Source organism: Lolium rigidum, chromosome 4, assembly GCF_022539505.1.
Source record: "Lolium rigidum isolate FL_2022 chromosome 4, APGP_CSIRO_Lrig_0.1, whole genome shotgun sequence".
Classification (NCBI taxonomy): Eukaryota; Viridiplantae; Streptophyta; class Magnoliopsida; order Poales; family Poaceae; genus Lolium; species Lolium rigidum.
The window spans coordinates 59,347,314-59,352,992 of NC_061511.1; positions in this window are offsets into that span (position 1 = coordinate 59,347,314).

Here is a 5,679-nt window from a genome sequence, read left to right on the forward strand (position 1 = left end):
ACTCAATGTCCAAAGCATTCCACTGGCTAGCGTCTGCAGGGTGTGTCAGGATCTTGCCCTTCTCCGGATCATCTGCGGGCTTCTCCCTTTCCGCGTGCCATTGCATGAGCTTTGCTTCCTTAGGATCTACGAAATACCGCTGCAGACGGGGAGTGATAGGAAAGTACCAGACAACTTTCAGAGGAACTTTCTTGTTCCCTCTCTTGTACCATCCTTGGCCGCACACCGGACATGTGGTTCTATCCTTGTACTCATTCCGAAAAAGTGCACAATCATTGATGCATGCGTGGTACTTTACGTGCGGTAGGTCGAGTGGGCAAACTACTTTCTTGGCCTCGTCGATACTTGTCGGCAATGTGTTGTCCTTGGGAAGACGAGCATGTCAGGATTTCATGTTATCGCTGAAGCTGCTGTCGGTCCATTTGTGTTCCGCCTTCATCTCCAGACACTCGAGCGTTACACTCAAGCGTGTATCCTCGGGCCGGCACCCTGGATACAATGGAGTCATCCCGTCTACCTCCATTTGCGCCAGCTTGGCTTCAGGTTTGGCGTTGCCCGTGTCCTTCAGGAGAAGCTCTTGAACATGAGGGTCCCGCAGGGCCGACGTTAGCGGCGTCTGCTTGCTCTCGGCATCTCCACCACCATCTCCTCCGGCATCATCATCTCCTTCATCGGCCTCTCCTTCCACATGATGAACACCATGTTCGGGAGACTCTTCGTCTTCTCGCCCGATGTCGGCCTCTTCTTCATGACCAACATTTGCCGTCGGCTCCTCGTTGAAGCCGAGCATGAAACCGCGCCTGAGCAGGTGTTCCTCCAGTTGTCTAGAATCAGGGTCGATCCACTGCCGGAGTCCGCATTTTCGACACGGACATCTTATCAGGGTCATGTTGTTCCTAACCATGTCGGCCTTCGCGTTCACCTTGTATCTAACCACTTGTCCTTCCCTCATATGGACGACCATGGTTGACTGCATCATACATATATAGAGCAAAAGAGAGTTAATCAGAACCACACACACCATGCACAAACACACATGCATGCATGATCGCCGGAAAATTTCGACATGACCTATCCTAAAAGTGGGACATATGGCTAGTGCAAGAATTTGCCGAAATGGAAATGAATCAACATTTCGGCAAACATCCATGCACCACACGCCGGCACAAACCAACAACACAAATAAGCTTCTTCGCAAGCAAACATTCAACCACAACACAAAGCTCAACACATATAAACATCATCGTCTCGCCACCGCAAACCGTCCGGGAGCGCGATAATAATCTTCACCTACTGATGACCCACAAGTATAGGGGATCGCAACAGTCTTCGAGGGAAGTATTACCCAATTTATTGATTCGACACAAGGGGAGGTAAAGAATACTTATAAGCCTTAACAACTGAGTTGTCAATTCAGCTGCACCTGGAAAAGCACTAGTAACAGGGGCGATGTGAAAGTAGCAGTAATATGAGAGCAATAGTAACAGTAACACAGTTGACATGTAGAACGAGTATATGATGATGAAAGATGGACCGGGGTTCCCAGCTATCTACACTAGTGGCAACTCTCCAATAACAAGTGTTGGGTGAACAAATTACAGTTGGGCAATTGATAGGATTGATAAGGCATTAAGAAAGAACATCAATTCATTAATCATGTAGGCATGTTTTCCATATTTAGTCGTACGTGCTCGCAATGAGAAACTTGCACAACATCTATTGTCCTACCAGCCGGTGGCAGCCGGGCCTCAAGGGAATCTACTGGATATTAAGGTACTCCTTTTAATAGAGCACCGGAGCAAAGCATTAACACTCCGTGAAAACATGTGTCCCTCACATCACCGCCATCCCCTCCGGTTGTCCCGATTCTGTCACTTCGGGGCCTTTGGTTCCGGACGGTGACATGTGCATACAACTTGTAGATACAATCTAAGCAATAATTATAGAGCTCAAATCTAAGATCATGCCACTCGGGCCCTAGTGACAAGCATTAAGCATAACAAGATTGCAGCAACAATAACTTCACAAACTTTATAGATAGACTAATCATAATGTATCATCCATCGGATCCCAACAAACACAACACCGATTACATCAGATGAATCTCAATCATGTAAGGCAGCTCATGAGATCAATGTATTGAAGTACATGGGGGAGAGAATACCAACTAGCTACAGCTAGAACCCGTAGTCCATGGGGGAACTACTCACGGAGCATGATGGAGGCGATGGCGTTGATGGAGATGGCTTCCGGGGCACTTCCCCGTCCCGGCAGGGTGCCGGGACAGAGACTTCTGTCCCCCGAATTGGAGTTTCGCGATGGCGGCGGCGCCCCAGTAGTCTTTTTGGAGTTTCGTCAAGTGGTACGGTGTTTTTAGGTCGAAAGGGGTTAAATAGGCGAAGAGGCGGCGTCAGAGGGGCACCAGGGCGCCCTCCTCATAGGCCGGCGCGGCCAGGGGCCTGCCCGCGCGGCCTTGTGGTGTCGGGGCCCTGGGCCTCCTCTCCGTCTCCCCTTCGGTGTTCTGGAGCCTCCCGGGAAAAATAAGATCTTTGGCGTTGATTTCGTCCAATTCCGAGAATATTGCCCGAACAGCCTTTACGGAACCAAAAACAGCGAGAAAACAGGAACTGGCACTGTGGCATCTTGTTAATAGGTTAGTTCCGGAAAACGTATAAAAACATCATAAAGTGCAAGCAAAACATGTAAGTATTGTCATAAAACAAGCATGGAACATAAGAAATTATCGATACGTTGGAGACGTATCAGCATCCCCAAGCTTAGTTCTGCTCGTCCCGAGCGAGTAAAACGATAACAAAGATAATTTCTGAAGTGACATGCTACTTACATAACCTTGATCATACTATTACAAAGCATATGAAATGAATGAAGTGACTCAAGGCAATGATCTATAGTTGCTAACAAGTAGATAACATATAGCAAAACTTTTCATGGAGAGTACTTTCAAGACAAGCATCAAAAGTTTTGCACAAGAGTTAACTCATAAAGCAATAAGTTCATAGTAAAGGCATCGAAGCAACACAAAGGAGGATATAAGTTTCAGCGGTTGCTTTCAACTTTCAACATGTATATATCATGGATATTGTCAACATAGAGTAATATGATGAATGCAAATATGCAAGTATGTAAGAATCAATGCACAGTTGACACAAGTGTTTGCTTCTAAGGTGGAAGGAATTAGGTAACTGACTCAACATAAAGTAAAAGAATAGCCCTTCAAAGAGGAAAGCATCGATTGCTATATTTGTGCTAGAGCTTTGGTTTTGAAAACATAAAGAGAGCATAAAAGTAAAAGTTTTGAGAGGTGTTTGTTGTTGTCAACGAATGGTAGTGGGCACACTAACTACCTCATCAACCGGACTCCCAAGAGCGGCTCCCATTTTATTTATTTTTGGGTGGCACTCCTTCCAACCTTTCTTACACAAGCCATGGCTAGCCGAATCCTTCGGGTGCCGTCCAACAATCACAAACCATGGAGGAGTGTCTATTTAAATTAATTAATTCGGGACTGGGAATCCCATTGCCAGCTCTTTTTGCAAAATTATTGGATAAGCGGATGTGCCACTAGTCCATATGAGAGTCCGTCAAAAGTAAATGACAAGGTTGAAAGCTAAACACCACATACTTCCTCATGAGCTATGAAACATTAACACAAATTGAGAAGCATTTTGAATTATTTAAAGGTAGCACTCAAGCAATTTACTTTGGAATGGCAGGAAATACCACATAGTAGGTAGGTATGGTGGACACAAATGACATAGGTTTTGGCTCAAGGTTTTTCGATGCACGAGAAGTATTCCCTCTCAGTACAAGGTTTAGGCTAGCAAGGTTGTTTGAAGCAAACACAAGTATGAACAGGTACAGCAAAACTTACATAAGAACATATTGCAAGCATTATAATACTCTACACTGTCTTCCTTGTTGCTCAAACACTTTTACCAGAAAGTATCTAGACCTTAAGAGAGATCAATTATGCAAACCAATTTTAACAAGCTTTACGGTAGTTCTCCACTAATAGGTTTAAACTACATGCAAAAACTTATGATCTACTTGAGAGCTCAAAACAATTGCCAAGTATCAAATTATCCAAGACATATGAGGCATTTTCTTTTCCCAACCAAATAAAGATAAATATTGTAGCTTCCAACTTTTATTCATTGAACATTAAAAGTAAAACGAAGATCAAGTGTTCATATGAAAAAGCGGAGCGTGTCTCTCTCCCAAACATGGATTGCTAGGATCCGAATTTATTCAAACATAAACAAAACGAAAAATAAACACACGAGACGCTCCAAGTAAAGCACATATGATGTGACTGAATAAAAATATAGTTTCGGGGAGGAACCTGATAAGTTGATGAAGAAGGGGATGCCTTGGGCATCCCCAAGCTTAGACGCTTGAGTCTTCTTGAAATATGCAGGGATGAACCACGGGGGCATCCCCAAGCTTAGACTTTTCATTCTTCTTGATCATATATCATCCTCCTCTCTTGACCCTTGAAAACTTCCTTCACAACAAACTTCTCATAAACTTCATTAGAGGGGTTAGTACTCAAAAAATTTGAATCCACCTTGGTCCTGTAGTGGCACATTGCAAGAACTCAATAAAACATTAGCTACAGCTCTCTATGTCTAGAAAATCTCGCTTAAAGTCCACAAGAGACAATGCAAAAAAAAAACAGAGACAGAATCTGTCAAAACAGAACAGCCAGTAAAGACGAATTTTAATAAAATACTTCCGTTGCTCAAATCAGAAAACTCAAAACTAATGAAAGTTGCGTACATATCTGAGGAACACGCACGTAAATTGGCATATTTTTCTGATTTTTCTACAGAGAAAACAGCCCAGATTCGTGACAGATAGAAATCTGTTTCTGCGCAGAAATCCAAATCTAGTATCAACCTTCGATTAGAGGCTTCACTTGGCACAACAAAACACAAAACTAAGATAAGGAGAGGTTGCTACAGTAGTAAACAACTTCCAAGACACAAATATAAAACAAAGTACTGTAGCCAAATAACACATGGGTTATCTCCCAAGAAGTTCTTTTCTTTATAGCCATTAAGATGGGCTCAGCAGTTTTAAATGATGCACTCGCAAGAAATAGTATTTGAAGCAAAAGAGAGCATCAAAAAGCAAATTCAAAACACATTTAAGTCTAACCCGCTTCCTATGCATAGGAATCTTGTACACAAATAAATTCATGAAGAACAAAGTGATAAGCATAATAAGATAAAACAAGAGTAACTTCAAAAATTTCAGCATATAGAGAGGTGTATTAGTACCATGAAAATTTCTACCACCATATTTTCCTCTATCATAATAATTTTCAGTAGCTTCATGAACAACCTCAACAATATAGCTATCACATGCAGCATACTTTTCATGATTTCCAAACACATAATTTTTATCAAGTTCAAGAATAGTGGAATTAAAACTTTCAAACTTACTTTTATTAATAATATAACAAGGTAGTTGATCAATCTCAATAGATATGGAACTCATAGAATAAGTCAAGAACTCTCCAATCCCATTTTCATTAGTAGTACAATTAATATTATCAAGTAACATAGGACCATCATCTAGAGCCTTATCATAGACATTTGCCAAGCAAAATTCTTTAGTACCAGGCATTTCGACATCAGGCACAAACAAAGCATT